The sequence below is a fragment of the Nomascus leucogenys genome, chromosome 20, assembly GCF_006542625.1.
Source record: "Nomascus leucogenys isolate Asia chromosome 20, Asia_NLE_v1, whole genome shotgun sequence".
NCBI classification, from domain to species: Eukaryota; Metazoa; Chordata; class Mammalia; order Primates; family Hylobatidae; genus Nomascus; species Nomascus leucogenys.
Genome location: NC_044400.1, coordinates 135,383 through 147,794, shown reverse-complemented (window position 1 = coordinate 147,794; position 12,412 = coordinate 135,383). Strand labels below are relative to the sequence as shown.

The following is a 12,412-nucleotide window of genomic DNA, read 5'->3' as shown; positions in this document are numbered from 1 at the left end:
TATACGGTATTCATTTTTGTAAATTGTATATGACCAATTGATTCTCGCAGAAAACATCTGTTCATTTCTGGAAAACCTGTATCTGCAGGGAGCCTATAGCTGTATTTGACCAGGGAGGGTAGGCCCTACACAAATGTTGGTGAATGTTCTTATTTGCATTAATGAGTAACTTCTCTGCTGAATTGAATAATTGTTTTTAAATGCCAGAAGATTTCATTTTTTTTGCTGCTCACAGTGTAATGGCTTCAACTCTTTTAAGTCTAATCTGCCTTATTAACACCTTCTCCATCACTTTGAGTTAAAGGCCAGCTCTGGTTTGTAGCACTTGCTGACGTCTGCAGTGTCAGTGCACCCACCGTGACCCACTCTAAGCTTCCACCTTGGCAGGGCTGCACAGGAGCACGTGGCGTGGGACGCCTAAGACAGGAGATGTCTCCTGTGGACCATCCGGGCTGCTCTCGGGGACGCTGGCCTGTGGACTGCATCCATGGGCTTCCATGGCCTCTGGCTTCCAGTCCTGTTTTGCCATTGGCGACCCCTGGCAGGGACTGGCAGGAGGCAGGAGGATGAGGTCTACGTCTTATTCTCCTGTGGGGTCATCTTAGTCTCTCTCTGGCCCTCGGTGAAGATCATGGCATCTTTCAAGGTGACTCTGTGCAACCTGACTTCCAGAATCCATTAACTGCTCCTCCCCTCCTCCCTTCAGACCAGGGTGAGAATAGCTCTGCTATTATTAGGCCCAGAACACTGCACTTTTTGGTAGTTTTCCAGCACTCTGCCTATGTCTCTGCAAACGGTCCCCTTACCAAGCCCTCTGGGGATGACGCTAATGTGCCCTGCGTTCCTGCTGGGACACGGATACAGACAGAACCCACAGAACAGCAGAATTCCCCAGAGGACAGCCTCACAGCATGCAGAGTGAATGGCCTGTGCAGGTGCTCCAAGACATCAGAGGGGTCCCAGAGTTCTCCAGAAAAAATAACTATTCCACGTAGCTGCTAGCGTGAGACGCTGGGTCAACCCGAGCACGTGGGGGAAGCCACCTTATACTCTGCCATGGTGTAATTGTTTGCAGCCCCCAAATTCCTGTGTTGAAATCCTCACCCACAAGGTGATGGTCTTAGGGGGTGGGGGCTTTCCGAGGTGAGTAAGTCATGAGGACCCATCGTCGTGGATGGGAAGAGTGCCCTTATAAATGAGGCCCGAGCTGGAAGGCGCTGTGAGGAACGGGCCCTCCCCAGGTGGCAACTTGGTCTTGGACTTCCCGGTCCCCATAAATGTGAGAGATGACTGTCTGTTATTTTAAGCTCCCAGTCAGTTACAGCAGCCAAACTTCTATCAAAAATAATAAAAGAACAGCAATTAGAAGTTTAAGAAATAAAAGGTCTTAGTTTAAATATAAAGAAACTTAAATGTGGCAGGATTTTAAAGAAATAATGGAGGACGAGGAAAAAGCACATCTGACCTTAAGGCTGGGAACGATTCCTTTGAGTGACTCAGGGGTCATGGTCCTGGGCCTCAGGGAGGGACATATTCACCCAGCAGACAGCTCAGCCCTGGTGCACACCCTTCATACAGACGTGCACCGGGGGAAATTCAGTTACAGTTACAGGGCTAAATGCATACTTCATCAGCTCATCAGCTATAAAAGTAATCCTCTGATAGGCTCCAGGAGATGAAGGACGGAGTGGGAAGGGAAGGGTGGGGTTGGAACCTCTTGGCATTACAGGGTAGGGACCACCGGACACTGTCAGAAACGATGTGACAAGAAATGGCCTTGAGTACATTCATTTAAAGCAACAAAGGCAACCACAGACAAGCCAGGCCTACTCCCACCACTGCCACTGCTGGCGGCGAGGGAGGAAGCCAGCAGAGCCCGAGTCCCTGGTGCGTCAGTGCCGCTGTGCTGCTGGTCCCCGCTCACCTCTGCCTCGTTTTCGGGCTCTCTGTCTGTCCTGACACCTGTGCCTGTCACTTGGTGGTCTTTCCTCCATCCCTTCATGTTTGCCAAGCCCCTCTTACAATGCAGCACTCTAAAACAGGTTTTCTTTATGGAACTCTGTTTATTCCAAAGCTCTGAGGCAGGGTTATAAATATCGGTTTAAAACATTGGCCAGGGGATTATTGATAAAATATAAAATAGAAGCTATTTCCCAAGGAAACTTCATCTAAAAATACACCAGTTTCCCCTCTCACCTCACTTGAGTAGAGGGACCAGAGGGTGCGTCAGGACCTGTCTCAGGGTGAAGGTCACTTCCTCACGCCTCTCCCCCATGGTTCCCAGGAATCCCCCAGGAATGGCTTGGAAAAAAAAAATCTGTGACAATGGAGAAGAGTTGCCCCCAAAGAAACGTGCGTACAAACAGCTCTTCCAGCTAGAGAAAAAAAACTCTGCGTAAATAATTCAGATTGCTGAGCTTGGTCGCTCACGCCTGTAATCCCAGCACCTTGGGAGGCTGAGGCAGCAGTTTGAACCAACCCAGGCAACAGAGGGAGAGCTGGTCTCTACAAAAAATAAAAAAAAAAAATAACCAGGCATGGTGGTGCCTGCCTGTGGTCCCAGCTACGCAGGAGGCTGAGCTGGGAGGATCGCCTGAGCCTGGGAGGTTGAGTGAGCCAGGATCACATCACTGCACTCCAGTCTTGGCGATGGACTGAGACCCTGTCTCAATGATCAATAATAATAATAATTCAGACAAACCAGGTCGAAAAATGTCCTGAGTTGGTGAACTCAGGACCCAGCTACCTGGGGTGGATGCTGTGGCTGATGGACCGGAAAGGGTAACACCAAAGGGCTCTGGGAGGTGTCTCATTTCTGGCTGTTGTCACTCCCCTTCACCGCTGAAAGCCTTTCTGTTCCCCAGAATTGAGTAAGGAGCTCCTGGACAGAAGTGGGGAAGGAGTCTTCCCGCCCAGGGCTGTGTTACTTAACTCTGTTTAAGTGACAGAGCATGAACAGGTCACATTAGTGTCACATGCACCTGATTTCATTCTCCATTTGCAACACTGAAGACTATATAACGACATTGTTAAATACCCCAGAATTATAACTAATTCTTATTAGCCAACAGAATCTGAGTGCGCTAAAATCTCTGTTAGCCGGGACCGATGTAGCCACAATGGCTCACACCTGTAATCTCAGCATTTTGGGAGGCCGAGGCGGGCGGATCACGATGTCAGGAGTTTGAGACTAGCCTGGCCAATGTGATGAAACCCAGTCTCTACCAAAAATACAAAAATTAGCTGGGTGTGGTGGCACGCACCAGTAATCCCAGCTATTTGGGAGGCTGAGGCAGGAGAACTGTTTGACCCGGGAGGTGGAGGTTGCAGTGAGCCGAGATCGTGCTACCACACTCCAGCCTGGGCGACAAAGCCAGACTCCATCTTGGGTGGGGGCGGGGAGGAAGAGGAGAGAGACCAAGCAGCAATATCATCGATAACAACAAATTACAATCCAAATCCTAGGTGGTGTTGTGGGACTGGTTCACATCTAGCTTGGTCTGGCCTTGCCGCTCCCACAGGGCAGGACACACTGAGGTCTGCCCGGGGGTGCCTGCTCTGGGGGCTGGGCTCCCCGCTTTCTGCAGGCCTAGGTGCCCCCTATTCCTGCAGCCTCTCCTGGACCCAGCCTGTCCTCATCTCAAACTTGGGGCTGCTGGCCTGAGCATGATCCCTTCACCGTTCCTCACTAATATGTCACTTTCGCCTCTTAAAAGATGGCAAAGACTCTCTCCTTTGACCACACTCGAGTCAGGCTCCTCTGAGCCCTCCCTGTGACCAGTCCCTGACCTTGGCCGGTTTAGGCCGATTTAGCAGGAGTCCTGCTGAGTCGGTTTAGTGAAAATCCTCTACCCTTGGTCCCTGATCAAAGTCCTCGACTCCCACCCTCGGTCTGTGACCACACTGCCTGCCTTTTCAGCAAAAATCCTGTCTATGCAGCCAGAACCCGCCTTGCTTCTTAGTAATTTTCTCTCCACTCCCGACCCTACGCCTGGACTGTCAGTTCCCACTTTTTCTATCTGGAGTTGAGCTGGATCTGCCTCCCCTAACCCAACATCTCGCTTTAGCAGCCCCCCTTGACTAAAGGCAGCCTTGCCCTCTTTAACAAGCACAGACCGGGACAGGACATCCCCCTCCATCCCAGCGCCCATGCACCCTCAGCCACAGTCCTCAGACCTCAAGAAACCCAGCGGGTGACAGGCGTGGGTGTCACCGGGGCCGGATTGCTGTTGGGGGCACAGGAGCTCGGGAGCACTTTGCAGGTGAGCAGGGCCTGGACAGGGGCTTCTCTGAAGCCCATCCCTGGGGAGGACTCCGGGCCCTCGCCCTGGACCGCAGAGCTCGTTTTGCTGTTGCCCTGCTGTCTCCGCGACCTTGCGGGTTCACTTAGCACCCCCAGGCCAACACCTGGCCTCTCCTTCCCTGGCCTGCCGCCCTGCCCGTGTCTGGACTGTGGTTCACCGAGTGTGCACGTAGGCCTCGGAGGCTGCCCTGTGGAGCCCAAGGTCCCAGCAAGGAGCGAAGGGGACCAAGTGCACACTCACCCAGCTTCCTCTGCCCCGCAGCGTCCCTGCCCCCTTCTCCCCTCCACGGCCACCAGGGCCTGCGTCCCCATCCGCAAGGGGACAGGGTGCCCATGCCTTCTGAAGCACGCGCTCTCCGGGCGTCACCCCGCCCTGCTCCCCTCGCCCCTGCACAGCCCGAGTCCAGCCTGGTCGCTGCCATCAGGACGGTCAGGACCGACCGCCACCACCAGTGGGGACCGGCCGGGGCGATGAGGCCCGGTCCGGGGCCGCAGGTCCCGCGTCCCCCCCGAGGCCAGGCAGGGAGGCCTGGCTGCCCCGGGCTTCAGAACCAAAACAAGCCCCGAAATGATCGGCGGCGCCCACGCGCCAGGAGAAAACCTAAAGGACGAACGTTCCCGAGTACATAGAAGGACGGCTAGTCTTTATTTCACAACTTTTTTTTTTTTACTTCCTTAAGAGGAAAACCTTACGCTAAAAATAAAACGACTAGGAGCCCTTGTGCCTGCGTGGGTGGCGCTCGCGCCTTTAAACCTGAAGCCACCAGCGCTGAGCCCCGCACCCGCGCAGGCAGCTCCTGCGCATGCGCAGACAGAGTGGGTCGGGCGCGGCCCAAGACGACGCCGAGGGAGCAAACGGGCGGGGGAGGAGGTGGCCTCTGCGCAGGCGCAGCGAGGGGAGGAGCGAGCGAGTCCTGCGCAAGCGCAGAGCGAAGGGCCGGGAACAGCGGAGGGTGTGAGGAAGACAATGGGGAGGACCCCGAGGCGGCCTCTGCGCCGACAGGAACACGTAGTCGATCAGAGAGAGACTCGTAAGTGCACGGAGCAGATGGGGTGACTAGGGCGTTGCGCAGGCGTCCTGTAGAGGCGGGTTGTCATCGGCGCAGGCGCGGTGGGGAGGACGCTCCGGCGCAGGCGCAGACGCAGGCCGGGCAATGGCCGCCGGGGGTCCCTCGGGCATCTTTGCCTTCCTCGCTCGCGTCTCCTGGGCTTGGCCTGCGGGTCTCTTTCTGGCAGGTGCCCCTGCGTCTCCTGCGGGCCTGACCGTGTCCTCCCGCCTAGCCAGGCTCTTCTGCGCTTTTTTGTTGAGATTTTCCATCCCCTGCACAGGAAGTGTCCTTCAATTACTCCAGTGTTTTTTTTAGTTACTTTTTAAGAAACATTTTGGACTTTTCGATACAGAGTAGTGTCAAAAAAAAAGTTTGACCTTCTTCAGGTCATATTTTAGTGAATGATATTAATATATGTTCCAAAGTTGTATGGGATTTCTAGAATTCTAATTTTTCTGAGTATATGCTACCAATAATAATTATGGTTATTATGTTGTTATTGTGAACCACAGAAATAACCAAATTTCCTTGTCAATTGTGTCTTTGTCAGTATTTAAAGTCATTTCCGCAGTTAATTGCTTCATGCTGATGTAGTTTCTGAAAACTTCACAAGCGCACAAAAATCCTAGAACATGGTGTCTTTTAGGAGGTTCGTGAAAGGATGGGGAGGACCCTGAAAAGCACAGTGGAATACAGGTTTCTAGTAACTTCAAAATCACATCATTTGGACTGGGTAAGAATTGCAGAAACTTTAATGAAAAGACTGACTGGCTGATAGAACTGCTAACCCAAATAGAATAAAAATTAATTGAATACCGAGAAAATACCTCACCAGGTTTGCATGCTTAATCAGCCAGTGCTGAAATTGTTTAGATATACAATTTGAATGAACTCCATGGTCTAAGTTAAATTACCTGTGGGAACCCATCAGTTGTCCATGCTATGCGCCCAATTTGGAGAAACAACTGGCACCCAAGAGGACGTAAGTCTGATGTTAAGCATGGACTCATGGAGAACCAAGATGGCTGCCTTGTCCTTCGTGAGTCCTTAAAGCTTTTGTTATTAAAAGTTATGCATTCCATGACTAATCCTGGAAAAGATAAAATGATCCAAATTAAATATGTTGGTGTGGTGACTTACAAATTGTTAAAATGGTTTATAAACAATGTTTAGTTTGTCAAACCCATACTCCTGGGAAGACAAAGCTTCATGTACATTTGGTTACCTGATGAGCCATTTAAACATTTATAAAGAGATTTCATTCAGTTGTCATTTTCAGTGTATGTGTTCTGGTTGTATAAAAGCTTTCCCATGCAGGAGGGCTAATGTTATAACAGTAGATTACTATGCTTCAGTGTATTTTCACCAGGTAAAGAGCTTTTTATGGTTCACTGAGGACAATCAACCCCTTCACAATCTAGAACCCAAAGATGGGATCTTCTGAGAACATCAGAGAAAAACTGCCCTTGGCATCCTCACTGCAACAAAACATCAGGATCTTGAACCTTGGGGTCATAATCTCACAACTGAGCAGGGTCACTCCACACTCTTGGAACTGTACATCCATTGAAACCCTTAAGGTAAAGCTAACCAGGGAAGTTTCTCCCCAGAAGAAGGTGGCATCCTTGATGTGAGCAGCTCTTTCTGAAGATCATGGATCAAGACTTCTTACTATGATGAGACTCTTATCTTTAAATGTTTTTCCCTTGCTTCTGCCTCTATGAACAATAGATGTGAGAAGGGGGTCTGTTTTGTGCACTTATGGGGTATACTTTTATTTGTGAAGGGTTTTGCAGCCAGCTTTATACATGGATAATCTTATAACTTGATAGATGAAAGATGAAGGCCCAATGTATCATAGGTGAGAAACTTAAATGGTACATACGGTGCCTCATAATCATTCAGAAACCGAACATTGGTTCACTCCTCTTAACCCAGAGCATGGGTTAAAGAAAACATTGCCAGGAGGCCTTCCCTCTTCTAGAAGGGCATCATTTGTTAGGTCCTTTTTCCATGGTTTGGAATAAAAAAGGCAATGACTAGAAACGTATCCCTCATGGTAGACTCTATAGCAGATTCTACTGTAAAGGCTACACAACAAATGTTAAATTCTCTTGTGAAAGTTATGCTAAAAAATAGAATTGGCTAAACAGGGAAGTACCTGTGCAGACGCTGGCACTTAAGGTCTATGGAGAAAACATCAGGTGTTATAGAGATTCTGTTGTAGGGAATTAACGAAAAGACCACTGAGTTAAGTCAAAGAATGAGCTTTATCTAGCTCATTCTTTGGTCTACTTGAGTTTAGGTGGTTTGGTTTATGGGGACCCTGGGTAAGGAGCATACTTCAAATTCTTGGTGTTACCCTCTCAGTAGTCATAAGAATAGTCTCCCTGGTGCACTGTATTCTCTCAAAGGTTTTAAATGTTTGCACGAAGCCATCTTTAGAACGTCAGATGGTCTCTCTTCAACTGGAATGACAAGAGCTGAAAGAAATGTGTGACCACGAGGACACCGTAACCTATGAGTGACATGCTGAGACTGGAAACCCAAAATGATAGTAATGGAGAGTGGCGCTGACACCTTAAGTTTTGGTCACACTCTTGCCTAAGTGAGAACCTGACCAAAAAGGGGGATTTTTTAAACAAAATGATGGGAGGCCATTGTTTTGGACCGAGCACTAGGTCCCAACAGACCAAACTGAACCAAAATGGCATCATTCGTGCTAAATGTGACATAATCGAATTAAGACTTTCAGGAAACACATGGATCCTAGAATAGACCAGGTTTTGTTTTTCTCTTGCAAACAGGACTTTCCAGAATGAGGTGGTACCGTCAACTCAGCCCTTCTTCCTACCTTTGCAAAACTCACTGTTCTGCTTCCTAGTGGGTTTCAAGACCAATGGTGATAGTGACATCAGTAACTCAAGTTTTGGTCAATCTCTCAAAACTGAGAAAATGACCAAAAAGGGGGAATTGTTAAAGCGAACTAAATATGGCCTGAGAAGGACTCCATGCTTCTGCATTGGAGTCCTTGTGGACAAACTGAGCCTAACTTAATAGGTAGACAAGATTGAAAACCTAAATTAGGAGTATGCGCCTGTTACAACTGCTGAGTCTCGGCCAGTCCCAGCAGCCGTACTTCAATCACTCATACACTGTGGAATGTTCAAACTGTGTTTAAATAAGGCAAATGCCAACCTGTAACTGATCCAGGTGTTTCTCTACCTCACTTCCCTTTTTTTGTCTATAAATCTTCCACCACGTGGCTGCACTGGAGTTTCTCTGAATCTGCTGTAATTCTGGGGACTGCCAGATTTGCAAATCATTCATTACTCAATTAAACTCCTTTAAATTTAATTCAGCTGAAGTTTTAACAAGGGTAAGATAAGAACTTGTGTTCTTATCGCCCAGAATGGGCAAATCAGTAGCGTTCCTTGTCGTTCGTTTGTGGCTGGTTTCAGGTAAATATTTTGTGTGTATGATAATATAATTTGATTTTAATGAATATACTTTAAAAGCAACTTTTTTTTTTTAATTCTTCCTCACCATCGAAGATGGAGAAAAATAAGAAGTGCCGTCTTGCGGTTCCATTTCTTTTGTGGATGGTAAGAAGGGCTGTCTTCTGGTTCCGTTTCTTTTCTGGATAGTAAGGATGTTTATTTTACTCTGTCTTCATTGTCCTCAAACCTCAAGTAGTCACTAATATCCTGGCTATGACAGCTTTTATCGTAGTGTTAAATGGCAGATTTATTTACTTGGCAAACATTGTCAAGTCTCAGAAAAATTACCCCATGGTCTTGCCTTCTTTCCTCGTGAATTGCCTTCCACTGGTGGAGAGGATTTGATCTGTTCCCTGCTCATCAATTCTTCTAGCTTCTTTGGGATGTCCACTCTGCATATCTACTAGGGAATTAAGAAATAATGGCTTCAGCAAGAAACAAGGCAGGAAAGTGCAGTGACATGAGAACCATACAGGGAAGGAGCTGTCCCCAAAGGTGAGAATGGCACTGGACAAGGGTTCTCGCTGTGATGTCGCTCAGACCAGACCACCTGGACCTTTTCATCACTGTGCCTCAGCGAAATCAGTCGTTGATTCTCTGATCTGTTACTGAGATCATCATGAAATCTCCCTTGTACGAGAGTTGCAGAACTCTGCAGTGTCAATCATAGTGTTTGGGAGAGAGGACTTTCTACCTCCATCCTTTTTCTGTACCTAAATGGAATGAAAATTAGAACTGTTGCTTATTCTTTAAGGTAAATTAAAATTCCCTTATCCAAGCCAGTGTTACAAAAGGACTCCAGTTTGCCCCCCAAGTCGGTCTATTAACAATGTAATGATGAATTTTCATCCAAATCCCACAATTGAGCTTTTCTAAAATAACTCTAGAAACAAGTATGACAATATTCCAAAATTCCTGCCCTCGGACTTTATTTTGTATTAGAATTATTTGTGTATCCATTTTGTATCCCTGAAGCATGATGAGCCACCTGAGGCCAGGTACAGCCATGGCGTGTATGCCAGAGCACCTGCGAGAATGTCTCACAGGCAGTCTGTCTCTCCTGAATGTGAAGGGATGGGCACCAGCCGGAGCCACCATCCGTGTGACTGGCCTGTGACCGCCTCCAGCTCACACAAAACCTCTGCACGCAATGGAAAAAGGCCTCCCCTGGGTGAATGGGGTGGGAAACGTATGCCTCTCCAGGTGGCTGGTGAGCAGAGTGCTCCCCTCGGCAGGGTGTGACTTGTACAGCTCCGCTAGGGGCCCTGTGACAAGACAGGCTTCGCCCCTGCCCTCTTGCAGCTCGTATGTATGAGGGGCAGCCCAATAAATAAAGAAGCAAATCCATGCTGTCATTTCAGATACCAGCTAGAGCTTTGGAGGAAAAGCAGGCTGAGGCGAGGGAATGACGGGCAGGAGCGACGCAGACAGCAGGCCAGGGAGGGGCCGAGTCGGGGCCTGGGTAACAGGCAGTGCCGTGTATGAAACATCAAAAAGTGTGAAAACCAGTTTTACATACCGAGTAGTTACTGTTTCCATTTTTCCCCATTTTGGTTTTAGTTCATCTAGGTTTCTTTTGATTTTCTGTGTTTCTTTGACACTATAGTTTTTTTTTTTTTTTTTGAGACGGAGTCTCGCTCTATTGCCCAGGCTGGAGTGCAATGGCGCAATCTCGGCTCACTGCAAGCTCCGCCTCCCGGGTTCACGCCATTCTCCTGCCTCAGCCTCTCCGAGTAGCTGGGACTACAGGCGCCCACCACCACGCCCGGCTAATTTTTTGTATTTTTAGTAGAGACGGGGTTTCACTGTGGTCTCGATCTCCTGACCTCGTGATCCGCCCGCCTCGGCCTCCCAAAGTGCTGGGATTACAAGCGTGAGCCACCGCGCCCGGCGACACTATAGTTTTGTGCTGGGTCAGGCCAGCCCAGGGCGAGTCCCACTAACTGGTTGCTTTGGGTGAAGATTGAAGCCTCCCCTCCACGGGCTGCAGCGCCGGTCTCTGCGTGTGGCCTGGTCACAGCACTCAGGCGTCTCCGACCAGCAAGTGTGTCTCGGGGACACTGGTTCTCCCCTCAGGCCTCCGACTTGCAGGGCCTGCCTGGGCAGCCGAGGGGATGCCTGTGTGTCCACATACAGTGTGAACACGTGTCTGAGGGCGCTCCAGGTTCCTCTACAGACTTCAGGAGAAGATTCTCTAAGCAAAGCTCACAAAGAAGCAATAGGACTGAGGCAGGGTAGGGGAAACAGGTTGATATCGAAATACAGGGAGAAGTGCCCTAATGTGTGCTGAGGGTGCTTTGGAAAGATTTCAGGTGACTCAGCCACGGTCAGGCATCTTGTGAAGAAGACAGGATAACTGTGGGCCTTTCTGCAGCATGGACAGCAGGTTCCCTCTCCTGGGTGTTCCCTTGCCTTCGGATTTGAGGGGTTTCTCCTGGCAGGGCTGGGACCCCGCAGATAACAGGGACCTTCCAAAGTGTGAGAAAAGAAACCAGACCAGGTACTGGGACGCAGGTCACCAGGAGCCTGCAGCGTGGGGCCCGATAGTGAGGCCCTTCCTGGGCCTGTGGCCTCCTCAGTACTGTAAGGCTGCCAGGCTGAGGGTTTCTTTCCAATCTGAAGTCTTCCCTAGACAACTGAGGAAAACCTGCACCTGTGTGGTCTCCTGGTCTCCTTGGGTGTGACGAGGGCAGAGACCCCCCTACAGGCCGCAGAGGATTCCACCGAGGCTCACCCAGGCCTGTTGCTCCAAGGACCCACCCAGTCCCTAGGATTTGTGCTTGAAGCAGCCACTGCCCACACGTGCATCCTGCCCACGCTCTGCTCACACGTGTCACACGCCTGGCCTGCCTTCCACACGCAAGTGCTCCCACGTGCTGAGAATTAGCCTGTCCGAGTTCTCATCCATCCTCCTGCGGTTGGACATTTGATGCAATTAGGGTTTGGAGAGATGATTGATAAGGCTGATAAACATTCTTTTACAGACACAGTTTTTATTTCTCTTGGGTAAACACCCAGGAGCGTGGTCGCTGGGCACTGTCGGGAGAGTGGCTGTTCATTTTGCACTCCCAGCAGCAGGGAGCGAGAGTTCCGGTCCCTCCGCGTCCTTCCCAACGTGCTGTTGCCAGCCTCTCTCTGCATATTGCTCGTGGGTGTGAAATATACCCAATTTCTTTTTATTTTAAGCTCAATTCCTTTAAAGGTTTTCTTCCTAGTCCCCACAGTGGCTTCTGTCCCCAAACGTAAGTATGAATGGTGCTGAGCACTGGACCACGGTGAGCTCCGGTGGGAGGGTTTTGGCAGGCCGTGGAGATGAGTATTTGAATTCGGCCCAGATTGCAGAGTCAGGAATTGCTGGGTACAGCCTGTCTGCATTTTGTTTTGGCTTCAAACTTTACAACATTCATTTTAAGTTCTGAGGCCTTAGGTCCTAAGAAAATGTGTTATCTGGAACAAACGCAATCGCCAAAGTCTACAATGACTTTGCTTTGCGCCAGACCTCCTGGAATGCCCATTCCTGGTTCACAGATGTCCGTCGGGCCTGCCCAGGGACCAGGTCC

The 12,412-nt window shown here is 49.5% G+C and overlaps 2 long non-coding RNA genes across 2 annotated transcripts; one reads left to right on the top strand and one right to left on the bottom strand.

Moving 5' to 3' along the window:
- Positions 1-1,254: 1,254 nt before the first annotated feature.
- Positions 1,255-5,059, bottom strand: LOC105738912. Its single transcript, XR_001114762.2, has 3 exons — positions 4,545-5,059; positions 2,197-2,301; positions 1,255-1,335 (listed from the first exon to the last, which is right to left on the bottom strand). It is a non-coding gene; the product is annotated as an uncharacterized LOC105738912 (long non-coding RNA).
- Positions 5,060-5,227: 168 nt separating this feature from the next.
- LOC115831819 lies at positions 5,228-10,195 on the top strand. Its single transcript, XR_004027308.1, has 3 exons — positions 5,228-5,334; positions 5,999-6,085; positions 9,828-10,195. It is a non-coding gene; the product is annotated as an uncharacterized LOC115831819 (long non-coding RNA).
- Positions 10,196-12,412: the final 2,217 nt, after the last annotated feature.